This window comes from Arvicanthis niloticus, chromosome 2 (assembly GCF_011762505.2).
Source record: "Arvicanthis niloticus isolate mArvNil1 chromosome 2, mArvNil1.pat.X, whole genome shotgun sequence".
Classification (NCBI taxonomy): Eukaryota; Metazoa; Chordata; class Mammalia; order Rodentia; family Muridae; genus Arvicanthis; species Arvicanthis niloticus.
In genome coordinates this window covers 41,440,309-41,467,772 of record NC_047659.1, presented here as the reverse complement: position 1 = coordinate 41,467,772, position 27,464 = coordinate 41,440,309, and the positions used below count along the sequence as shown (strand labels likewise).

Genomic DNA, 27,464 nt, shown 5'->3' with positions numbered 1-27,464 from the left:
ACCTTTCTGTCCTAATTCAGTGGTTCTCAGTATTCCTAATGCTGCAACCATTTAACACTGTTCCCCATGTTATGGTGGCTTCCAACAATAAAATTATTTTCATTACTACTTTATAACCATAATTTTGTTACCATTATGAATCGTAATATCTGATGTGTCGGATGGATATCTGATATGTGACCCCAACAGGGTCATGACCCACAGGTTGAGAACTGATGTTCTAACTAATAAACGACTAGGAAGCTGATAGCATGAAGCAAAGTCTAGCCACTTAAGTGTACACTAACAACACAGCAGGGACATCTGATTCCCTCACAAGCTGGAGTTACAAATACCAACAGCATGGTCTTATCAGATGACAAAGCAGCACTGTCTTCCCTTATAGATTTACTAAAACCAATGTGGACCCCTAAGACACTTTAAAGATAATGCAGTCTCTTACTTCCAAGTATAGGTAATACAATCAGAGTTCACACCGTTTAAGAATCTGGAGAATATATTTGAGATCCATTCTTCTAATTCCTAATCCAGTGCTTCATTCCACTATAATAACTTCTCATTCCCAAAGAAGAGGTGATGAAGAGGGAAGCAAAGGGGAGGAGGAAGAGGAGGCAGAGGAGGAAGAGAAGGAGGAGGAGGAGGAGCTGAACAATAACAAAAAGAAAGACAAGACAAGAAGAAAAAAGGAAGGAAGAGACTGATATTTTTAAAAAGAAAGGAAAGCTGAATTATTTGAAGATAAAGGTGGTACAAATAATTTACTATAAGTAAATAAAAACATTTATCAGAACATGTTTTTCTAACCTTTTATTTATGAATAATTTTAAGATTCAAAGAGACTTACTTGTCTGTGTGTCTGTGTGTGTGTATCTGTGTGTGTGTCTGTGTCTGTGTGTCTGTGTGTGTCTGTGTGTGTCTGTGTGTGTCTGTGTGTGTGTCTGTGTGTCTGTCTGTATGTGTGTGTGTGTGTCTGTGTGTCTGTGTGTCTGTCTGTCTGTGTGTGTGTGTGGTGTGCATATGCACGTGTATATGTTTGTGTGTCTGTGTCTTTATACGTTTATGTTTGTATATGTTGTGTGTATTTGCATCCCTGGGTCATGATACTGGAGAGTAAGCCATGAGACAGAAAGATCGATCTTATGGGAATAGGGGATCAAAAGAGAGGGTAATGAAATATAAAATATGCCAGCAGACAGCAGGAGGGCTACTGGAAGGGAGACAGGGAACAGTAGATGGGGGGAGGTGGGTGGGGAAAGGCAGTGATTCAGAGAGGCAAAGGTGAATGAAGTATTGATGAAAATGCACATGAAACCCAACATTTCATTTGGTAAAGCCAAACGTTTCCTAGAAGACAACTGGGGAAGTGAGATCTACATGGGCCCCAAATGCCTTTCTCTAGCCTTGTGAGGGAAAGCTGAGCACAATCCCAGATGAGAAAATGCAGATCAGCTAGCTAGGAAAAGAATGGCCAACAGCACGCAACAGAATGAACAGGATGTCATGGAAAGGTTTGAAGAAAGTTCTGCACCATGTTTTATCATGTTTATAGGGAACTAAGTTTATTTGATAGAACGATGTTAAATCCCACTGTTACTCAGGGTCACATATTTTCTGCCGGAATAAGTAAGCAAAAAAAAATTTGTAAAATTTTTAAAAATCTATCATTGCTCAGAATAAGGGGTATTAACATAATGAATGGGATAGTGTCTCTTTAGGAACTAGAACATGTTATTGTTTCCATATATTCTACAGTTAAGAGGACTCTGTAATGAAAGCAAAGCCAACAGCAGTGGAGTCCAACTGTGTGGACTCTGATAAAAATAGGCAGATTCTAAATGGACTCAGTGAATTATGTGTGTGTGTGTGTGTATGTGTGTATGTGTGTATATGTGTATATATATATACACATACTAATGTATACACATGTACCAATAATAACTAAAGTAAATAACCTGAATTTGGGAAGGGGGACTTCTGGGAGCAAAGGGAGGAATGGGAATGATACAGTGCTCATAAATGAAATTCTTAGGGAAAAATATTTACAGAGCAAAAATAAAATCAGAAATAGGTAAATATAGATATGTAAGTACAATATACAATGTAACCAATGATTTGAAAAATGAAGACAACCGAGCTTGAAAATTGGTAGACAAAGTAAAATAGATTCCCTGGATTGAGGGAAAATTGATTAAAGTGATTAAAAATTTAAAGATAAATGGAAGGAAAGCCCTAAGGATGCTATGATCAAAGAAAGTACTTTAAGGAAAAATCTAAGCTTACATTTGCAACAAGATATAGTTTCAAGAAAGAATAGAATTTGTGTGTGTACACATGTATGTGTGTGTACATGTGTGTGTGCATGCTTGTGTATTATGTGTTTGTATGCATGCTTGTGTGTATGTATGTGCATGTTTGTATGCATGCTGAGTGTGTATAAATGTGTGTGTGTGTGTGTGTGTGTACAGGTGTGTGTACAGGTGTGTGTACAGGTGTGTGTGCTCTGGTAAGGAAGGAAGAGAAGGATTAAGGATGTCATAATTACTTTTCCATCACTTCGACTTTATTCTCTTAAGACAAGGTTTCTCACTGAACCCAAAACTCAATGATTTTTGTTGCTCAGATGGCTGGACAGCAAGCACCAGTGATCTTTCTTTTTCGTCCCTATGACCACTGGTCCAGCACTGGGGTTATAGTTATAAGTGGTCATGCTTGGTTTCTATATAGGTACTGAGGATCAAAACTCAGGTCCTCAGGATTTTACAGCAAGTGCTCTAACCTACTGAGCTACTCCCCACTTCCCTAGGATGGAATCATGCAACCAAAGTAATCCTTAAATAAAAAGGTATTATTGAAAAGTACCCAAATACAGACATATCTTTCTACTGCTAGAAAAGGTAAACGTTAATGGAAAACTTTATCTCTGGTAGGGGAAATCTAGCTTCTAATGGAAAGAAAAACACAGGAAAATGTTCATTGTCTTATTTTGTCCCATATCAGATGTCTGAGAACAAACATCAGAATATTTTAGAGTAAGATATCTATGCACCAACAGAAGTTGTCTTCTGGGCTAAGGGTGTCAGAGAGTGACACAGCCACAGCCGAGGAAATGTATCACCAACCTGTGTGTCACAGGAAAGCAATCTCAGCACACTTAGCTCTACTTAAGACAGAGCAAAGGGGAAATTTATAGCAAAAGGAACTTTAGGGATGTGCACAGTCCAGTTAAACCACAGGGTAAATGCAAATCATTGCCAATGTTACTAAGTCACAGTAGAAAAATTGTTTCTCAGAACCTTGTATAAAATGACAAAGTACACTGACTGGCTGACTGACTAATTGATTGCAGTTTGAAGTGCTAAGTATCATACCTAGGAATTCAAGCACACCAAGTAAGCATTGAACTTTATCCCAACTTACATATATATGAGAAAATTGCTGGGTAAGTAAGTAAATACTTATTATTTTATCTTACATAGTTTTTGCTAGTAGCTACTAGCTTCATTTTTGTTTCATTTATGACACTCATAATTTCTGTTTAAGATGAAATAACAAGCATAAAATAATATATGTAAATGTATTATCAATAATTAGGAAAAAACAAGAGATGAAAAAAATTGGTTGTTAAAAGTCATAAGACTAGTCAAAAAATGAGAAAAAAAAAAAAAGTCAGGACTAAAAGTAGAAGCAATTAAAAAATTATTACCAGACAAGAAACCAAATATACCAACCAGTAATATTACATTGTGAATTGTTTGATTCACATTAACTAACAAAAAGCACCAAATTAGATCATAATGCAAGAGATGAACAGATGCTGTTTATTTAAAAGAAGCATGGAACAAGTTGCCAAAGTTAAAAATAAGATGAGAGCAAAAATATATCATGGAAATATAAACAAAAATGTAGGTTTTGCAAAGTTATTTGAGACAAAATATGCATCAAGGATCAAGAAAGTTTCATGTATAAATCAGATAATTTTATATGAAAATGGCAAATTTTGAATAAACGTAATCATGAATTTACAAAATTGGCAGCAGCAGTGCATTATACAAAACTACTAGAAAGTCCATACAAATGTAAGATATATATATATATATATATATATATATATATATATATATATATTCTTCTTTTTCAGTTTTTGAGAAATAAATTTAGGTTTAGGCAAGCAGAAGGCAGGTATTAGAGATGTAACTAGTTATTTTTTTATAATGAGTATGAATTAAATAGTACTATACAATGAAAATTCTTTTTACAATTAATTTATAAAACTGATCAGTTACAAAGCAGCAATGCAGCAAAAGCCCAAATCCTGCAGAGTATACCCTTTCCTCTTTCTTTAAAAACATTTTTGTTTTTTGAGATGGAGCATGACAGTCTGGCCACAGACTTATTATGACCAAAAAAGATCTTGAACTTCTGACCTTCCTGTACAGTGCTGGAATAAAAGGTGTGTGCCCTGTGTCACAAACTGAGTGTGCAGCTCAGAGAACCAAACCCAGGGCTTTATGCAGATGAGACAAGCATACTATACACTCCGTCACAACCTCATGAATAAGCTTTTAAAGTAAACATTTTGGTGACTTTACCAGAGAGTTTTGGTCACAAAACATTAATCAAAGGTACAACATTTTCTTAAATGTAAACTTTTTATTGGAATCAGAAACCTTAAAGGAAGCAAGCAAAAAAAAAAAGAATCTTTGAAAGAAAATTAGGCTCAAAGAAAAGCTCGGAATTACAGTACAGATGTTGTCTTAGGGATGCCATCATTGTGATTTTTCAACACAGCACTCACTGATCTTATATAACGCTTTAATAATTCTGTTAAAGCAAAACCCATCAATCCTGTGTTCCAGAACCAAAGAACCAAGCATTTAAAATAAGAAGCAATAAACTTAAGAACACAAGAAATCCACAAAAGAGTAAACAGAGTAATTCAGGAGTGGATCTTAAGACTTTAGTCTGTGAAACTTCCAATAAAAAGGGAAAACCTATCTGTTTTGACTTAAAAAAAAAAACAAAGAAATACAAAAACAGAAAATAAGAAAACTGACAAGAGCCAAATGCAATATGGAATTTAAAATGTTAAAATCTTTGAAATACCATATAAAAAGGATATCTGTGAAAACAAAGTTATTAAAAATGATGCAAGAAAAAGAAAAACCTAACTGGGGAAGTCACAAAGGGATTTTAAAAATGTACAAAATCACTTTAAAACAAGATTTTAGCCAGGCCTAGTGGTGCACACCTTTAATCTCAGCAATTGGAAAGCAGAAGCAGATGAACTTCTGAGTTCAAGGCTAGCTAGCTTGATCTACAGAGTGAATCCCAAGACAGCTATTAAAAACAAAGATATCATGAATCTTGCAGGAGAATGGATGGAACTTGAGAATATCATCCTGAGTGAGGTACCCCAGTCCGAAAAGGACATGTATGTTACGTCTTCACTGATAAGTGGATACTAGCCATGAAATACAGGTACTATGTTACACTCTACAGACCCAAAAAAGCCATACAAGAAGGAACTCTTAAGCAAGGAAGCTTGGATCTCATTTAAAGGAAGAATAAAATAGTCATAAGAAGCAGATAGAGGGAAGGAACTGGGAGAGACCAGGATGGGGAGAGGAATGCGGGGTTTAGAATCAGGTGAGGGAATGGACAGGAGAGATGACCAGATGGCCATGAAAATAAATGAAAATCTGCAAATTCCAGGGGTGAGGTGGTATCTCCAGGACTAGACAGAAACCTTGGATAAGAGAGGCACCCAAGAGTCAATGAGTGATGACCTTAGCTATGACTCACTACATCGGGAATTTGGAACCTGAAGAGGCAACCTTCTATAGCCAGGCAGGAACCCCAGTGGAACAATAAAGACACCAATACATTCACAAAACATTCAACCTAAAATTTGTTCTGTCTGCATGAAATGCAAGGGCTGGAGATGGAGCAGCCTGGGGGAATGGCCAACCAATAACCAGCCCAACTTGAGACCCATCCCATGGGCAAGCACCAATCCCTAACACTATGAATGATACTCTGCTATGCTTCCAGACAGGAGCAAGTTGTCCTCTGAGAGGCTCCACCCAGCAGCTGACTCAAACAGACACAGATAATGACAGTGACAGATAATGATGAAGCTTTACAAATATGATGTCAAAGTTAGGAAATAACTATCTCACTGTTAGTATTTTTTAGGCATATCCTACCAATCAAGGAAGGGATACCAATGTAAACGCAATAATATTGATGCTTAAATGGAAGCATTGAAGAAGAGTAGAAAAATAAACATCACAATTGTTTAGAGACAGATCCTTTACTTGGAAAAGTGAAGAGAATAAGCTGAGAAATGGTAAAACTAAAAGGAACTATTATGATGCAAGTATGTCTATACATCTCACTAGAAATGATCACCTGTTTGAATGTTGACCAACACCTGCATTTTGCCTTTATAGTAGAGTAAAGCATAGACTGGAATATGACGTTCATCTTTTGTAAGAGACTATTTAGCAAATGCTTAAGAATATTTATGATCCATAGTGCAAATATACAAGCTTGTCCTTAGATGAAAACAGTTGTTAACACACACACACACACACACACACACACACACACACTAAACATGGCTATGTTCTAATGAAACTAGTTATAAATACTCAACTTTGAATTAAATGTAATTTTTACACATTGTGATTCCCCAATGTTTTTACACAAAAAGAACTAGAGAATAATCATGGCTTGCTAGATATGTCTTCCTGCTCTACAAGAGGATGTTATGTAAGGCAATTTGCTCCATATTAGGGCAGATCAAGGATGGTACGGTCAAAGCCTCTGTCATGATGTGAGGAACATCTCTATTTTTTTTAGATGACTGCTTACCACCAGATGTCTATTAGGAATCGAATTATGGGCATCCAGTACAAGGTCAGAAGAAAACAGAAATTGGGTGTAAACCAGTGGTAACTCTCGACCCTTTTCTGCAGATGGAATAACAATATATTCCTCCGTAATTTTTGTTCCAGTTCTCTGTGAAATGCAGCAAGAATTTATCTCCAATTAATAGTCCCTCACAAAGGAAAACTTGGTTGTCTCCAGTGGAGTCTCGCTGGGCCTATAAACCACTCTTAAGGTCAGATCCCATGCCTAGAAAGTAGGTCGTCAATACACAATGAACTTAATGGTACTTTTGGAGGCAATTTTTGCCTCATAATGCTTTTTGTGGCCTTTTTAAAAAAACTTTACAGATCTTTTGCTTATATATTATAATTTTTATTTTGTTTTTATAAGTTTTCCATGTGTGAATGTATGTACTTTTGCACCTATGTGTGTTTCTTGTGCTTTCTCATTGGCTCTTTTTCTCCTGTTTATTTGGTTCTAGTTTTGCTTGTTTTATCTGATTTTACTTAATTACTATTTTTGAGTGCATGTTTGTTTATCATATTAATGAAAATGAAAAAGAAAGTATTTGGGCAAGTGGGGAGAGGGGGAAGATCTTGGAGGAGTTGGGGAAAGGGAATGAGAATCTGTTGTATAATAAAAGAATTATTTTCAATAAAATAACATTCTAAAATAAAACATTCTAATACAAAATAATCTGTCCATCTTTTTGTCTTGACTGCATAATTAGTTTCTTAAAATCTAAAATACAATTACACAAGGATTTTGGATGCTGATGCTCAATGTCTAAATGTCATGATTCAGAAGAAATTTGTGCCTTTACTCATTTTTAGGATAAAGAGAGGCCCCATTTTCTTTAGAAATACATCAGTTGGCTTCTAGGGTATTCCATATCGTAGATATTGTTCCTTAATATTTTTTACTTTATGTGCACTGAGTGGTGTTTTACCTGCATGTGAGTCTGTGTGGCACTGTCAACTCTCCTGGAACTGGAGTTTCAGACAGTTGTAAGTTGCTATGTGGGTACTGAGAATTGAACCTGTGTCCTATGGAAGCACAATCAATGCTTTTAAAGCACTGAGCCATCTCCCCAGACCCAGGATATCTTGGATATTGTGAACAGTGGTACAATAACCACGAATGTGCAAGAATCTCTGTGGTGTACTGACTTAGGCCCTTCAGATATATACCTAGGAATAGTGTAACTGGTTCTGTGGTACTTTTCGTGTTTATCCTTTGTGTTTATCTTTAGAAACATTGATTCATTTATTACAAAATCTAAGCCCAGAGTTCATCTCACTCTCTACATGTTGTTTTGCCTGGTAAAGTTTCTAATCTGTAAGACTATTGAGTTATGTGACTTCTAATATTTTTGTATCCTTGGATGTTAAATAGAATCATTGTGGGGATCAAATAATTGCAGCTTTTTAAAATGCAGACCTTTATAGCATGAGATGTTTCATAAAATGTCAGCTATTCGACCAATATAGTTATTAGCAGAAAATACATGATATATCCAATAGAGAGAATTTAATCAAATGGATCAAGCCAAGAATAGTAATGATTCTTGACAGCAGTGTACCAGCAAAAGGGGCAGTGAGTGAAGCATCATGCATGCCAGGGCAGCAGCAGAGGAAAAAGAGGAAGGAATAATTAATGGAATCCAGGAGAAGTCAGGCCACTTAGTTGGCAGAACTATGGCCCCTGTGTTTCCTTGCCATACTGAGGGGAGAAATATCAAGGAGGGAATTGCCCTAGTCTTGACCCTGAAAAGGAGAGCTTTCCCATGCAAGGTAGAGGAGAATTTTACCCGTCTGTCAGAGACCAGACATGTCAGCATGAAAGCTAACTACAATGCACTAGCTTCATATCACCACGTTCTATTGGTTTTTACCAGGAGGATATTGAAATGTTTCAGCTAGCCATAGGTTATCCTTAATCTATGGATGGATTGATCATTTATGGTTCATACCCTCTCAGCTAGTGCATTGTTTTTGTCTATTCCATTTGATTTTGCACTCAGTAGTCAAGAATCTATATGTCACTTATAAAGGACACTGGGTCCTTAAAAAATATTTTCTCTGATTTCAAAGAACATTTTCATGGAAACTAATGCAGCATATCGTAGAACTCGATAAACTACTCATATATTATGGAATTCTTGAAGAACTAAAACGTATTTTGCTAATTTTTAAAGAAAACATTTTCTGTGTTGTTTACAATTCTTTGTGGTTTTGAACAATGAGAGAGAGTCAACAAACATGAGAAATCAGAAAAAGCAGAAGAATGAAGAAAGTGAAGAAGAATATGATGTCACTGACTAGAGAATAAGGTGTGGTCTAAATTTTGCAATTAAAGATTTAAAATTATTGCCAAATTACACAGTCTTCACAGTTAATATGTTAGAAAAGTGTTACAAACTACATTTCATTTCTCCTATGGAAGTTACATCTCTGTATTGTTTAGGCTGCAATTTTGACAGAAGGAGAGATGGGCTGTATATGTACATGGTAAGTGTGCGTGTGTGTGTGTGTGTGTGTGTGTGTGTGTGTGTGTGTGTGTATTGGTTAATTCTATTAATACACTGGCTTAGTTTTTTTTTAAGTTGACACAAGCTGGAGTCATTTGGGAAGAATTTGGGAAGAGAGAATCCCAATCGAGAAAGTACTTCCATCAGATCGAACATAGACAACTCTATGAAGCATTTTCATGATTAATGATTGATATGAGAGGGTACAGTAATACCTTGGCAGGTCATCCTGGGTTGTATAAAAATCCAGGCCGAGTCAGCCATGGGGGGCACTATAGTGTAGAAGCCTAGGTCAGTTCTCTCTTCCCACCATGGCATCTTCAAAACGGACTCAGATGGGCTTGGGCACACATGTCTTTACTCACTGAGCTTTCTTGACTGCCCAAGGAAAGTTTTATATTTTCTGTTTATCAAAAACAACTACCTAAAGAACTTCAAGTCTCTGAAGAAAGAAATCAAAGAATAGCTCAGCAGATGGAAAGATCTCCCATGCTCGTGGATTGGCAGGATTAATATAGTAAAAATGGCCATCTTGCCAAAAGCAATCTACAGATTCAATGCAATCTCCATCAAAATTTCAAATCAATTCTTCATAGAAATAGAAAGAGCAATTTGCAAATCCATTTGGAATGACAAAAACCCCAGGATACTGAGAACTATTCTTAACAATAAAAGAACTTTTGGGGGAATCATCATCCCTGACCTCAAACTGTAGTACAGAGCAATGGTGATAAAAAACTGCATGGTATTGGTACAGAGACAGGTAGGAAGATCAGTGGAATAGAATTGAAGATCCAGAAATGAACACACAAACCTATAGTCACTTGATCTTTGACAAGGAGCTAAAACCATCCAGTGGAAAAAGGACAGCATTTTCAACAAATGGTGCTGGTTCAACGGGAGGTCAGCACGTAGAAGAATGCAAATTGATCCATTCTTATCTCATGTACAAAGCTGAAGTCCAAGTGGATAAAGGACCTTCACATAAAACCAGATACACTGAAACTAATAGAAGAGAAGGTGGGGAAGACCCTTGAATACCTAGGCACAGGGGAAAAGTTCTTGAACAGGACACCAATGGCTTATGCTCTAAGATCAAGAATTGACAAATGGGACCTCATAAAATTGCAAAGCTTCTGTAAGGCAAAGGACACTGTCTATAGGCCAAAATGGCAACCAACAGATTGTGAAAAGATCTTTACCAATCCTACATCCCATAGAGGTCTAATATCCATTATATACAAAGAACTCAAGAAATTAGACTTCAGACAACCAAATCACCCTATTAAAATGGGGTACAGAGCTAAATAAAGAATTCTTAACTGAGGAAAATCGAATGGCTGAGAAATACCTAAAGAAATTTTCAACATCCTTAGTCATCAGGAAAATGTAAATCAAAACAACCCTGAGATTCTACCTCACACCAGTCAGAATGGCCAAGATCAAAAACTCAGGTGATAGCAGATGCTGGCCAGGATGTGGAGAAAGAGGAACACTCCTGCATTGTCCATGGGATTACAAGCTGGTACAACCACTCTGGAAATCAGTCTGGCATTTCCTCAGAAAATTAGACATAGCATTTCCTAAGGACCCAGCTATACCACTCCTGGGCATATACCCAGAAGATGCTCCAACATATAACAAGGACACGTGTTCCACTATGTTCATAGCAGCCTTATTTATAATAGCCAGAAGCTGGAAAGAACCCAGATGTCCTTCAACAGAGGAATGGATACAGAAAATGTGGTACATTTGCACAATGGAATATTATTCAGCTATTAAAAATAATGAATTCGAGAAATTCTTAGGTAAATGGATGAAACTAGAAAATATCATCCTGAGTGAGGTAGCACAATAATAAAAGAACACACATGGCATGCACTCCCTGATAATTAGATATTAGCCCAAGAGCTTGCAATATCCAAGATACAATTCATAGACCACATGAACCTCATGAACAAGGAAGACCAAAATGTGGGTGCTTTGTCCCTTCTTAGAAGGGGTAACAAAATACTCATGGGAGCAAATATGGAGACAAAGTGTGGGACAGAAACTGAAAGAGGGGTCGTCTGGAGATTGTTCCACCTGGGTATCCATCCCTTATGCAGTCACCAAAGGTAGATGCTGATGTGAATGCCAGGAAGTGCATGCTGACAGGAGCCTGATATAGCTGTCTCATTAGAGGTCTGCCAGAGTCTGAAATATACAGAGGTGGATGATCACAGCTAACCATTGAGCTGATCATGGGGTTCCCAATGGAGGAGTGAGAGAGAAGACTGAAGGAGCTGAAAGGGTTTGTGGCCCCATGAGGAAAGCAGCAATGCCAACCAACCAGAGCTCCCAGGGTCTAAACCACCAGCCTGGGAGCACATAGGGAGGGACCCATGGCTCCAGCTGTATATGTAGGGGAGGATGACAGTGTCAGGCAAAGGTGGGTGAGGTAGTCTTTGGTCCAGTGAAGGCTGGATGCCCCAGTGTCGGGGAAATCATGGGTGGGGATTTGGGAGTGGGAGGGTGAGTGGGGGCATATCCTCATAGAAGCAGGAGGAGGGGGGATGAGATAGGGGGTTCCTGGGTGGGGTGGGGGGAGGGGATTACATCTGAAATGTAAATAAAATATCCAATAAAAAAAACAACTACCTAGGCTGAAATTTAGAATAATACATAGACTCTTTAAGAGAATCAAGTGAGTAATTTTGATTAAATCCTGGTGGTTTCTAAAAACTAAGCAGTAAACAATTTTATTAGAACTAAGGAATTGAAGTGCAAAACAGATGAGGCCATCTTTCTCACTTAAACGGACTAAATTAGATAGCAAAATATCTCAGGGTGCTAGAACCTTTTTCTATAAACAATACCCCTCCTTTGGGTGCCCATATGCCTTAGATCAGAGTTCTCATTTGATACTTAAGTTTTAAACTCTCTTATTGTTTCTATATATGGAGGTTTCCATAACAGTTATAAATTAAGTTTCTACTTAAAACCTTTCAATTTTAATATGTTGATGTTGATAAAGGAATTTCCAGTTATTTAGTCCACCAAGTTGCCCTATCTGAAAAGTATGGGGGTTGGAGAGATAACTTAGCAGTTAAAAATCATTTGCTACTTTTGCAGAGGACCAGGGTCCAGTTCCCAGCACCAGTGTGATGGCCCATAACTGTCAGCAACTTTAGCTTCAGGGGATCTGATGCCTTCTTCTGGTCTCTGTGGGTACTTCATGCATATGGAGCAGAAAAAAAGCCTTGCATGTAAATATTCATATACATAAACTAAGTAAGTCTAGGGAAAAATTAAAATTCTGATAGCATTTCTGTGAACTGCTATTTTTATTTTAGTAGACTTATTTTATCTTAAACTTGCTTGGAGAAAATTATTGGATATCTAGGGAGGTTTTGGCCAAGGGCCATAGAGCTGATTCCAGAAGGCACTATGACAGACTCTTCCCTAAAAGAGAATGTATACCAAGTGGAAAATAATTTTCTATGATCTGCATATTCTGAGTCCAGATCCATAGTCAGTATGATTTACTAACCACTATTCTATACAAAATTGCCCTCTATAGGAGCCCAGTGTCAAAATCTACAGAATAATGCCATTTCTTATGACATAACTACGAACTCATGTGTCACTCAGGATTTTAACTCCTGGTCTATCAGAGCAAGTGGATAGAACAACTTGTCTAAAATTTTTTTTTTTATCTAAATGATGGGCCACTTTACATTTAGACTTTCTGGTACGTAGGGACTGAAATCATGAATAATTGATCTGGGTACACTGATTCAATATAAGACATGGTAGAACTGTCTTCTGCCTTCCCTTTTAAAGACTATAGAAATAAGAAAATCAGGCACCATCAGTTTGCCATGACTTGATTTGATTTATACAGTATCTTCTTGATAACTTGTTTAAAAACCACATCCTTGGTTTTAGGCTATATTATATATCGCCTGACTCTAAAACAAGTCTTCTTAACTAAGAATGTTCACAAAGGTCTGAGCACTTGCCTAACAAATCTTTGCTGTCTCGAAATTGCTAGTGTCAATGCAAAAACCATAGCTTTCACCTTAAAGGAAATAGCGAGTTCATTCTGGAGCCATTTTAAGTGACCATGGTCTGGGAACACATAATTAAGTTACTAAAAATTCCATGTTTTAAGATCAAAGCAGTTTCACAAAGTTTTATATTTTCACAGAACAGAGAAAGCCATTCATCAAAGCACGTTTAAAATACATTGGTGGTATATCAGAGAGGCGGCTACAGCGAGAGGGAAGTTTGTCTATGGACTCGAGATCCTACATGATGAAATTCTAACTTTTGGGCTGGTGGAAGCTGGTGGTCAGCTAAGTTAATAGGTTCCAAAAGGGAATTTTTATCTATCAACTACAAGATGTTAGTTCCAGCACAGAGATTGGCAAAGACAGGCTGTTCCTGAGGGACAGAACTAGCTCAAGATAAATACTTAGTCTCTGGATCTAAAACTTTTCAGGGTCCCCTCTGTACTGAAATTCTAAGCAGCCATTCAGTATCTGTGGATACAGCTTCTTTTCTTGAGTTTTTGTTCACACTGGACTCTCTCAGGTTTTCAGTCCACAAGAGACATGAAAAAAGAGAAAAGCATCTAAGCCAATAATGTAACGCTGGGTGACGAATGCCATCGCCAGCATCCTCCCGGGATGGCTAGCTTTATGTCTCAGATAGTTCACATCTTGACATCAACTATTCACAGAAAGGCAGCAGCGTTCATTTTTATCTTCAATAGTCTTATGATAAAGTCTCTCCTTTCTCAGGACAAGCCCAACCAATTCCTTATATAAGAATTCTGTTCTTTTATTACTATTCTTTTGTTACCTCTCTTACATAGTCCCTAACACAATACACAGGTAGGGTAAAATTACATAATCATAGATCCACAGTTATTCACTAATACCATCAAGGCATGCTCATATAGAGAACACAAAATCTCAGCCAATATTAGATAGCATCAAAAGACAGTATCTCAACGTGTAATAGTAATAGAAATGATAAAAAAAATACTTCTTAAAATAAAAACACTTCTTGTCGGGGGTGGGTAATTGTTCCCCTCAGGACATTAATTCCATTACAAATTTATCTTTTAGCAACCTTAAATAACATGCTTAAATGATAATCTTTTAACCGTCAAAAACGTTTGCCACGATCTGATAGAAAAACAGTTTGAAATATGCTTGCCTCAAGGCCAGGCATGGTGGTGCATGCCCTTAATCCCAGCACTTGAGAGTCAGAGACAGACAGATCTCTGTAAGTTCCAGGCCAGCCTAGTCTACAAAGTTAGTTTCAGGACAGCCAGGGCTACACAGTGAGGCCATGTTTCAAAAATAATCAAATTTTAAAATACAAATTAGAGATATGCTTCCCTCTTAAACTCTTTGAAAATTTTAGAAATAAAATTTGAAAAATGGCCATATTAATTATCAGCAATGATATTATATTCATAAAAAGGTCTTAATTGAAAGTATTAATCAAGTTATACTGGGATATTTTACAGCTTTGAAATATAAGAAAAGATACCATCATTGTATTACTGTTACAGAGAGTAAACACTGTGCATTTGCTTTTCGATTTTATAACATTTTGCCCCAGCCTCTTGATTCAAGTGATCTTTTTCTACATTAAAACAATATTTCAGTAGGTGCCACTCTATTACCAATGAAAATCACTTTTAGTTTCAAAATGTAAATAAAATTTTGATTCCTTGAAATCAATATAATATGTAGCTACATTATGAAGGATCTCTTCATTGATGTTATAAGTGTTTTTCATGTATCAATCCTAGGAGTCATCATTAGGTCAAAATCAGCAAATAATTTTTTTCATGAATTCTACTTTTATTGGATTAAATTTTGGATAAAAAAACACAAGCATATATTGTAGAAATTACAGGCATGTGAAAAAGCTGTCTGCAAGTTGATAGCATCTTAAAATGCAGGCCCTGTGTATGAATCTTCTTGGGGTTGGGTGTATGATGTATATGTATGAGTGTGTGTATGTATATGTAAGTGTATGTATATGTGTATATGTAAATGTATATGTATAAATGTATATGTATAAATTTATATATGTGTATATGTAAATATAAGTTTATATATATTTACGTATATAAATGTGTATAAGTAAATGTATATGTATAAATTTTAAATAGGTGACTTTTAGTAGACTTACCTGGAACAGAAAGTTGAAAACTAATATTGTAAGATTTGTTTTTTGTGTGCTTTCTATGGCCTACGTTAAGGTTATAAGTGTATAAAACAGATTTTTCAAAGACAAATAACAACAAAGCCAAACATTAGATCCTTTGAAACTTCTCTAAGTTGTGAAATGATTATTTAGGTTTGTTGTATTCTTAATGCATATTTCAGACCCTCCCAATTCAGGTGTTTACCAAGAACCAACTGCCTATGTTCTACAGATGTTAGTCTGTTCATTTCTAACAGTGATACAGCCATTCAAGCATTCAAACTGCCCTTACTATTCTTCTAAGAAGACTGTTATATCAAACTTCAGACAATTACAGGGATATAAATTCTGTAGATGGCTGTAAAACCTAAATTTATTACGAAACCATTTAGAAACCACATGTGCAACTTGAACTATATCTTATTTTATTAACTAGGTATCAGAGCTAAAGATATTCTTACAAAAGTTAGAAACTAACAGGTATTTGTGAAGACATCTAGGATGTCCTCAGGGGAAAATGACAAGAGGGAACCAGAGGAAAACAGCAGCTGAAGAACTTCTGCCTTTTACTGTTCTGCCCAAAGTCAGCCCTGAGGGAAGGAAGGCCATCTATATCCATGCTGCTAAAAAATGCCTTCTTCTGACCTCCTCATTCTGACCACCCAGAATACAGTGAGCTTTGGAGTCCAGATGCCATATTTTTATCCAGCCAGTTCTAAACTGAACTGTGAACTGGGAGAACAGCTCCTATGTGAAGGATGAAATTCAACATCAACATCACCTTGTCATGTTGCAACTGACTAAGATCCATCAGCTCAAAGGAAGATCAGAGAGAATTCTGGGCTTGCCAACAGGAAGAATCGAGTATCTCTGGTAGGGGGCTTCAAAGATGTAAGTAAACAGAAGTTTGCAAATATGCAAACTCTTTTCTCTCTAGATGTATCCTGCTTAAAGTACCAAATGGAATGGGAGTGTCAGGGCAGAGCTTGAATAATGCATTCAGAAGCTAACAAACTAGCCCAAAGTACACTACTTTTCTGTTGCTCTGATAAAACATCATGGCCAAGAAAACTTATGAGTGAAAAGATTTTTGTTAGGTTTACAGTTCCAGAAGGATAAGAGTCTATCATGGCTGCAAGAGGCAAGCATGGCATCGAAGCAGAGAGCTCACATCTTGAACTTCCAGAATGATCTGAAAATGATGTCTTCACACTCTCAGAGCTTGCCTCCAGGGAACATTTCCTCCAACAAGACTGTACCTCATAACCCCCCCCACAAACAGCAGCACCAACTGGGGACCAACTATGCAAACGTGGGAGCCTAAGGAGGACATTCCCAGTCAAACCATTCTGTGTGTACTAGGTGTGCAGTGGAGGAACTGAAAGCAAGTTTTCAGTGGTGTTTGTTTTGAGAGTAAGATGATGGAGATACGATACATGTGATGTGCTTGCTTTAAAGCAGTATTATTAATCGCTCGTTCAGGGATTAATGTGACCCAACTGTGCCCTGCAGGGAAGCAATTTGCTGCTAAGGATTAAATGTGCCTTCAAGAAAGTCCATATGCCACAAATGGCCCTCTCTAAGGGGTCAGTAGATTTAAAGAGAGTATATATTCTGTCTAACAGACAAGGACTTAACATCCAACATGGAGCCACTCAAAATGACTTACACAGCACCATTCTGAAGTATCACCCACCTCTTCTGGTCTCATAGGTTTTTTTTAAATTAAGAGTTGTTTATTTTTATTTTATGAGTATGGATGGTTCTGCCTGGATGTAAGTGTGGGCATCTTGTGTGTTCAGTGCCCACAGAGACCAGAAGAGAGTGGTGGAGCTCCTGGAACTAGAGTTACAGACAGCTGTGATTTGCCATGTGGGTGCTGGGAATCCAATCACTGGAAGAACAACCCCTAACAACTAAAACTTTTCTCTAGCCTGCTGACACCATGTTTTATACAGTCACTGAACCAATCTCTCCCTATATCCTCTAACACTGTATTTGTTGTTTCTTGCCTCAATTCTTCTCCAATGACTTATAGACTTAATTTTCTCTGATCCTAACCAAATGGAATGTTCCTCAAAGGTTCCTCCGCATGGATTTACTTTTATGAAATAGTTAAATGATCCCTATGGCTTCAAACAAATTCATAAGACCAGCCTTAGTGTATAATCTAACTTCTGGACACCGAGTGAGTGTGCTTGAGTATGTTGAATATTTAATACTGAAAACCAAATTTCTTCCTTTACTTTTAGTGCCCCAGAGGAAAATAGCAACCTAATATAGTAAGAAAACACACAAACAAAAAACTACAATTGTATTGGATTATTATTCATTCTCCATAATTTTTCTCTTCAATCCTGAATAAACCTCTATTTCCTTCCAAGAGCTTATTTCTAAGTAAATTGAGCAAACCTATATTGTTGTTAATTTATATTCAACTTTTCTTAAAGATTTAACTTTTGAATAGCCTTTTTCCTGAGACTTCTATCATTATAAACTCTCTGAGCCCATGTTAGTACACAGTGCCTGGCATAAGATGGGCATTACATCCCAGCCTCTCCTGATTCTCCTGTTTCTTCATCCCATATTTTGGTGTTTATAACATTTTAACCAGTGACAGTATCTGCACATGTATATTTCTATTTAAGATTTATTTACTTGTTTTAAATTTATGTGTATGTGTGTATTAGTGTGTGAGTAAGGGTAAGGGTATGTGTGGGGTAAGTGTTCGGGTGGGTAGATGGATATACCACAGAGGCCAGAAGAAAGTGTCATGTCCTTTGGAGCAAATTTCTTTTCTTTTTAAAGATTTGGTTCATTTTCAAATTATGTATATGTCTTTGTATGGGCATGCTGTGTGAATGCAGTATGCAGTGAGGACAGAAGTGGGTATCAAATCCCCTGGAGCTGGAGTTATAGACGATTGTTAGCCACCCAGAGTGGGTGCTAGAAGCCAAATGCGGGTCCCTCTGCACGAGCAGTACTCACATTAGCCACGGAGCCATCTCTTCAGTCCCTGTAATTACTTTTAAATCTCTACCATGAACTGCTATTCAGTAAAGATATGGTATTCCACAAATATTTATATAGAAATGACACATGTTAAAGCCCTTCTTTTCTCCACATACTGAAGAAGTATTATATAATCTGTATAACCATCTAGATATTCACAAATCACTCTCTGTATATACATAGATTATTCTATAGAATAGAAAAATAGGATAATGAGCTTCTATAAGGCTGTATGTCGTTCAGGAGCACAAGGTAGACAGTGTCCCTAATCTAAAGTGAGAACACAATATCAATCAATGCAAGTCTCCATAATTGTTTAATTGAGCTACTGTCTTATGGCTTTTGGAAAGACTCTTGAGAAAATTTAGTCCTGTGTATGCTTATCCACTAAGCACCCTGAAAGAAACTATTTTACAGAATTTGCCAAGTCAACATCCCCCAGAGTCAATACCAGTAGACCTGGAATAGGCCAAGAATATGTTAACAGTGGAGAAAATTGCTGTGGAAGATTGTGAAGGCTGCCAATCCGGGTCCTAGTCTTACCTGCTACTTTTAATTTAACATGAACTCTGAGTGCAATATTCTACTTAATGTAAAACCAACACAACCTCTCAGCCACTGTTGCTCTATTCTAAATGGAAGATGGATACATGCCAAATAAAAATCTGTGATTCTAAATACCATCCTATTTATTAAACTCCGTGTAACTGAAATCTCTTTGCAGATTCTACAGATTCAAATAATGTCTTTTTTCAGTATTCCTAAACATCCCAGACAACCCACAGCTTTTGCAACCTCAGGTACAGCACAACTACCTTTTTATAGGAAAATGATGACTGAGATAGAAATATCCCAAATGCATGCAACCCCACTGCCTGCCTCCTACACAACACACACACACACACACACACACACACACACACACACACGTTTTTCCAACAAGAGAGAGTGAAGCAGTTCACCATCTTATAAAAATATTCCTATTTTTTTAATTTATTAAAATCAATCCAAATGTTGAAGCAAATGACAACTAATGGCTTTTAAATATGACATTTCTACATTTCATTTTATGCTTATATAGATAATCCCAAAAAGAACCTTTTCAGGAAATCATAGGAATCAGGAGAAAAAAGAAGGTTGTTGCCATTTCCACCTCCTGAGTCATTCTACTCTTTAGCTAACATCACGTGACCTAAAATTGTTTAAAATGTGAGCACTTTCCACAATAGAACTATTCTAAATGCCCACTGTCCTTTTTTCACAGATAAGGATAATCCATTTTCCCCAGCAAATAATTAGTTTTCACTGTTCTCCTCCTAAGGTGGGGAGGGGGGAGTCCAATGCTGTCACTCGGAGTCTATTAAACGCATTACATCAATCTTCACTCATGTGCTAGAAGTGACTTACATACCGTTCTAAAAGGTTAAAACAAAAACATAAAGAATCCCAACATTATAGCAGCAGCATTTGTTCAAAAGGTCTTGGGCTCAGGATGCTGGTGCATCTCTAAGACTGTGACCAGGATGCTCAACCGTGAGCTCTGGCAGAGCCACTGCCATGTTAATCCGCTTCATTACATCTCTATGATTTGTTCAATGCCTTAAGCATCAGTATTTCCCTTGTGAGAAGAAGGCCCGTCCCTCACTCTGAAAGCTTTATCTTTTGATGTTAAAACAAATACAGCCACAGAAATGAAAGGCTGAGAAGCTGAAGAAACATTTAAAACGCAACATGGCCCAGCCAGTGATCATTTTAGCACAGGAAGATTTTTAAATGCAGAACAGCCAGAATTAGAGCATTTGGATCTTTTGGGTCCTGAATACAACATTACAAAGCACATCTTATTTTAAATGCCATCATTTGGCAGAATCGTGATTCACTGATGCGACAAAAATAGAATCATGCTTGCTTACCTGAAATAAAGGGAATGGCAATCATAGCACAGAATCCATGTGCGTGTTGAACATAACAGTCTCCAATGCAGGTTTCTAGAATTCAGCCTACAGCAGAAAATATAATGTCACATGTGCAATAATATCCTTCCTAAAGAAGAAAAGCTAAGATAGGGCGATCACTGCATCCTCTCTGCTTCTGCCTTAGCTTTCTGTTCTGACACTCACTCACTCGATGGTACCCACTGTCAGAAAACAGCATGCTAAATTAAAATAAATAAATAAATAAATGTAAGAAGGTTGCGTCTTGCGTAACAGCTCCATCTCCTGGTCACAAGTGGAATCACTGTAATTCAAGTTCCTTTGGCAAAGCAACATTCAACAAATAAGATTAAATGGTATATACTTCAGAATTCTAACGTATTCAAATTTAACTACTCTAATTAGTTACAAATTAAGCATTTAAAAGTCATTATACTTTCTATCTTTAAAAATGTGGTTTAACATTTGGAGTTTGATTGGTTTTTTATTATGTTTAAATGAAAACTGAGTTTTCAGAGCATTACTTAAAAGTGCTATATGAAAATAATTGTAATTATCAATCATGTCATTATTAGTTATCTCTTTGTGGGGTAGTATATTGTCTTAAGAGATATGCTTGTTGTTAACAGAATGACGAATTTATGAAAAGACAAAAATCTCAGTTAATCAACCTTTCTGAAACATCTCAAACTGAATAGGCAATCTGAAATACAATAACTGTGCTATATCATAGTCTGAAGCAAGGTCTTATTAGGAAAGTAGGAATAGAATTCAAAGTTTCCCACTTGTAAAGTGAGTCAGAAAACCAAAGTTTTGCTGAGTATATGATCTGTTCAATACATATTAGTTACATACCTAATTTTCTACAATTGTTTATGAAATTCTGAGTCACAAACCACTTTAAATTAAAAAGGTGCATCTTCTGTCTTTTTCTCAAAACCGACTTCATCAAGCAGGGTTAGGAATCCATGTAGAAATCCTGGTGCTGTCCGTGGTGCTGAAACCTAATTACTGGCACACTTGGCATGTCCGAGATTTTCTGCTAGCTGACATAAAATCTTGGTAAAATGGGATTTAAAAAAATGTTTCAAAAATACTAACTCAGGGGTTGGAAAGATGGCTCAGAGATTAAGAGCATTCACTGCTCTTACAGAGGACTTGAGTTTGATTCTCAGCATACACATCAGGTGGTCCACAACTGCTTATGATTGCAGCTCCATAAGATTTGACACACTTTACTAGACCCCACAGGCATGGCATTCATGGGCACAAACCTACTTGTATGCACATACCTATGCACTCATGGACACCAACCAACATGCACACAAAAAAAGTAAAAAAGTAAAAAAGTAAAAAAAAAAAAAAGTAAAAGTGTTCTAAATTAACCCAATAAGTAATATTGTCCAATATATAATTAGTAGTATCATTGTCCCCCTGAGATAGGGTGTCTTGTGTAGCCCTGACGGTCCTAGAACTCATTCTTTAGACCAGGCTGACCTTGAACTCAGAGATTGACTTGCTGCTGTCTCCCAAGTACTGGGATTAAAGGCATGAACCACCATCTACACTGGTGTTTAGCCTGCATGTTTGGTGTATGTCTGTATGAGGGTGTCAGATCCTCTAGAACTGGAGGTACAGACAGTTATGAGCTGTCACGTGGTTGCTGAGAATTGAACCCAGGTCCTCTGGAAGAGCAGCCAGTGCTTCTAACCCCTCCCCCCTTTTTAGGATTTCTCTGTGTAACTCTGGATATCCTGAAAGTCACTCTGTAAACTAGGGTGGCCTCAAACTCATAGGTATTTGTATATTTATGCAGAAATATGAAATGTGTACACCTACACGTATTTATATCCTCAGAACACTTATTTTCTGAAATCAGGTAGTGTTAGACTCACCTAGCTAGCAGCAGCAAACCCGTGATATGATTTCCCAGTGCAATTTCCCTCTTCTGTTGCTTTGCTTTAACAATAAAAGCCAAATGCTTGCTTTAGTATCTTCGTTTTAAAAATTATTTTAATTTTAACAGTAAAACTAGTCATATTTTATTTCAAGTAAATTTTGACTCTTTGTCAGGACACACTTTTTTTTTATTTTTCTTTTTGTCAATTCTCCCTCACCTAATCATGCCAGTAATTGGGTAGAGAAAATAATGAAACTCAAAGTCTTGTTTATACCCAACAGTATTTTTTTTCCTTGCCTCAGTTTTCACATTTAAAAGAGATGCATCAAGGAAACAAAAATAAATGCAAAAATTCCAAACCATAATTTAATTTATACTGTCTTGTACTACTGTATGAATTAAAAATAAAAGTCTGCTAACATTTTTTCAAGACTTTCTTGCCAACTCAGGACAGGTTGGAAACATTAATTCCATGTCTAATGTCTAATGCTTCTCCTGTAGTGTTATCATTAGAACATTATGGACTTTCACAATACAGGAAGGAAATATTTTTTATGGTTTGTTTTGTTTTTTAGTTATGTATCTGTTTGTGTGTCTACGTTCAGGTATGTACACATGAATGTGGTACCCTGAGAGGTCAGAAAAAGGCATCCAATACCACAGAGCTGGAGTTACAGGAGGCTGCAAAGTGGCTAATGTGACTGTTGGGAATCAATGGGTTTCTCTGTAAAAGTACCAACTGCTCTTAACTCCTGAACCATATTTCCAGGCCCTAAGCTTTTTCATGCTATGTTCAAAATCTGCTACTGCTGATGAGAAAAGAATCTTACCACACTAGTTCCAGTAACTAACACAAGTTATTGAAATTCCACAGTATATGTTTTAGTTTACTCTCTAACGCCATGAAAGATTCTGTCATCAAAGAGCAACTTGGGGGAGGAAGAGGTTATTTCATGTTACAGCTTAGAGTCCACCAGGAAGAGAAGTCAGGGCAGGAACACAGGGTGTAGTGGGTTTGGTGTATCCTGCTGTATTATATTAATTTGGGTCCTCAAAATTGAGGGAATCTTCACACACGTTCGCAAGACACTGAGGGACCCTGCCCCTGGTTTGTTTTGATTGGTAAATAAAGTTGCTGGCAGCCAGTGGCTGGGCAGGGCAGACAGAAGTGGGACTTTTAGAATTCTCGAGGAAGGAGGAAAAAAGAGAGCTCCACCACGGCGGGAGGAGAAGAACCAAGACTGCACATCTGCGAAGGTGCAGGACGGAGAGCATAGTTTGCCATGTTGGAGCCAGTGAAGAATGGCCTCAGGAGGGTTGCTCAACTGGGTATAGGGCAGCGAAGATGGAATATAGATTTTACTAAGTAATGACTTGGGAATATCGGAGGGAGACGGATAAGCCTCGAGGAGGTTAGGAGTGGCCCAACCATTGAGCTGTTTAAGACATATCAAACTATAACGGCTCTGTGTATGCATCTTTCACTCAGGAACCCAAAACATAGGGGCAGGTAACACGGAATGCACCGCCATGTCCAGGATCAATTTGAAGGCTAACTGGGAACTTCTACACAAGGTAGAAACCTGGAGGCAGTAACTGAAGTCGAGACTGCAGCTCACTGCATATTGGCTTGCTCTCAGAAAGTGCTCAGCCTGTGTTCTTAAATGTTCTTATACAACCCAGGACCACCTGCCCCTCTCACATTAGCCATCAGTCAAGAAAAGGACCCCACAGGCCTGCCCGTAGGCCTGTCTGATAGAGGCAATTCCGCAGCTGAGTGTCTCTCCTTCCGAAAGACTTTAGTTTGCCCTAAATGGACAAAACCTAACCAACACAACATGTATGCATGGAGAGATGAAGAAAAACAAAACAAACAAATAAACAAAGCATGGGGCAAAATCTGGGCTGGCAAGACCTTCTAATTCTCATAAACAAATTTTGACAAGCATCTTTTCTGGTCTGACCGAGAGGAAACATTAAAGCATAAATTTTATTTAATGTTTTTGATGGGGCGATGTACAAGGTAAGCACTTTGCACAAATCATCTCATTAAATTCCAAAGAGGTCTGTGAAATAAGTTTTACTTCAATTATTTTCTCTTTTAAAGATTGAAGGAAAAAAACAGGCAAGAAAAGGCCACATGCTAAATTTATCTCAGACCTCAGTCTTCGGCACTTGAGATCTTTCTGGGAACTTCTTGAGAAGGAGATACAAACTGAGAATATGATTCCATTGACCTTTACAATTTTTTGTCTCTACCTAAGTTATTCATCACTTTTGTGAGTCAGTACGGTTAGAGGGAATGGAAGATTCTTGTTGGGAGTCCCTCCCTCCCTCTCTCTCTCACTCCCTCTCCCCATTCTCCAATGCAAAGCATTTTTTTTCTTATTTGACGAAGAACATACAGGATTAATACACCCCGAAACTCCAGTGACTTCTGCCCCTGTGGCCACACATCCACACAGTAGCCCTCTTCTTTAGGGAGTCAGGACATCAGCACCTGTGCAGCCACCTGGTAGCACTCAGGGCTTGACTGAGACGGGAGCCTTGGGTTGTTGCTGTGGCATGGGAGTAGGAGATATGGCCCACCCAGTCCCCTAGCATGGGCAGAATGGGAGAGTGGGACCCACACCTTTCCTGGGCAGTGTGGTAGAACTAGCCCTGGTGTTGTGGTTGTGGGAAAGATGGCCCAGACAACATGAGCTTTGGAGACCTAGAGGAGTGACCAACTCAGCTACCACCCAGGCCCAGATTCAGGGTTTTGAGTTGGCCCACCCCAACATCTACCCCTTCCATGAACTGCTGGAGCATCTGAAGTGTCAGGTCCTGCAGATCCAAAGCTGCAGAATTTCCACGGCTCAGATCAACAGGATATCCAAAAGTAGTTCAGGTCAAGATCCAGTAATAATAAAGCAGAGGTCTCGAACCAGATGAATGACTCACTGCAGTGAACATTGTGAGCAAAGATGTTTAGACCAAAGGTTATACAGTGTGACACACCACGGCTTCCACAGTGAGATGTTGCTATTGTTTAAGTTTTGTTTGTTTTTCATTTTGTTTTATTTTATTTTAATTAATTTATTTTTTTTTACTTTGGAGGTGTTTGGGGGGAGGTTGCAAAGGTAGACGGTGGAGATGGGGGATGGGGAGATGAGTGGGATTGGGGTATATAAGGTGAAATTCACAAAGAATCAATACAAAAGGGGGGTTGTCTCTCTTTGCTGTAACATTTAAGAAGAGGTTTGTCAAGGACTAGAAGGCTTAGCAGAAAAGGAAATAGAGAGTGAATAGATACCATAGATTCACAAGATACTAATAAGAGGGAGAGGGGGAATGAGTGAAGGCAAAGGAGAAGAACAACACCCATAGAAACCCCTTCAGTTTCTTCCCTTTCCAGAGGGTGACTTCCAAAACCCAGAGAGAGGGTAGCAAGGAGTTCTTACAGTCGTTCTAAGCCTCTTCCGCTCCTGTTAGTGGCTCCAGAAATACAGTTCTGCTGGCTGGCAGCTCCCTGCTGTGGGTAAGTGAGCACGTTTAGGTTGTCCTGACACTGCTAATTGGGAGGTGTGTCTCCTCCTGGAGCTAACAACTAAATCCGGCAGATAAGAACCATTTATACAAACTCCCGTTCTCCCGTTCTCCTACGACCCCCTACTCCACAATACACTCAAAAAGGGCTCACAAAAAATCTCCCTGGCTGGCAGAGGACTGGTTGTCAAGTTCATCCTTTTCAATGGTTCTTGCGATCACATTTTACAGTGTTTAGTTTTTCTAAGCAGATCATCTTTGTTATTGCTGACATTAGCCATTATCAGCTTAAAGGAAAAGCTCACTTGATTCAAGCGCTTTAGGTAAATCTCTCCTTTAGCTTTCTGGCAATTTCAGCTCTCAGTGGCCTAGAGAACTCAAGATAGGGGAAAGCAATCTTGTTTCTAATTGATCTCACTCAACAAAAACCTTTGGAAGTGTCTCTGTCGGGTTGAGTAGATGAGATCCCAGCTACTAGGTTTCTAAGGGCTGAACTGGACAAAGTCCTTATACGAATGAATCTGCAGTATGGATGTGAACTGTAAAGAGGAGACAGAGCCCTAAAAATCAGACACAGCCTCTACTCCCTCTTAACTCCACAATAACAAGGCAGCAAGCCTGGAGCCACGTGACAGGTAAGCTCAAAAGCAAACTCAAGAATAAGGTGGCCTGTTCTGTTTCTGAAATGACAGAAGACCACAGTTCCACAAATACACAATGCCATCATTTGTAATGTGAGTATGTCACTGAAAGGCAGATGCATTTATGGCTTGAGCATCAGGGTAGTATTACAAGAAAGTGAATGGATTATTAAATATATGGTAGGAGGTATTCATATCACTGTGTGTACACCTTTGAGAGGATTAAAGGATCCCCTTTATTATACTATGAACAATAGGGTATGTGGTTTTGCTCTCTCATGGGCTCCTAGAATGAAATGGTTAGTGCCTAGCCAAAGTCCCAAACAAGGGATCTATTTGTTGTAAATTGGAATCAGTAAAACTGTAATTCCTCAAAAAAATCCTTTCTGTGTGTGTGCACACATTTGTGCACATGTGCATATGTCCATGTGCACATATGTATATCTGAGTTTGCATGTGTAGATGTTTGTCTAATTTTGTATGGTTGGTTTAATCTCATTTTTCTTAAATGGACCTTCAACTTATGTCCTCACGAGTTAGTTATTGAAGATATGTAGTTACAGTAACAGAAAGCTTGTCAAGACACGTGTCTATTTAGATCAACTCACTTTCTCTTTGATTTGACTGAAGTAGGATCCCCTTGATCTGAAATTGTTAATTCAGAATTCCCGGGTAAGATTATCTAGTCACTATGGTACTAAAGTAAAAAAAAATGGCTGAAATAAGAGAAATAGCTTACATGGGTCTGTTACTGGAATAGAAAGCCACTATCAAGATATGTATATACACAGGATATATTCACAGAATACATT

General features: G+C 37.9%; 1 protein-coding gene across 2 annotated transcripts in view; it reads right to left on the bottom strand.

The window, feature by feature from the left end:
- Positions 1 to 20,793, bottom strand: part of LOC117703068 (sodium channel protein type 2 subunit alpha-like) — a 130,702-nt gene extending 109,909 nt beyond the window's left edge. For both annotated transcript variants that reach the window (XM_076928833.1, XM_076928836.1), the window contains exon 1: positions 20,563 to 20,793. The gene's annotated coding sequence lies outside the window, so the exon portion shown is untranslated. The remainder of the gene's footprint in view (positions 1 to 20,562) is intronic.
- Between the last annotated feature and the right edge of the window lie 6,671 nt (positions 20,794 to 27,464).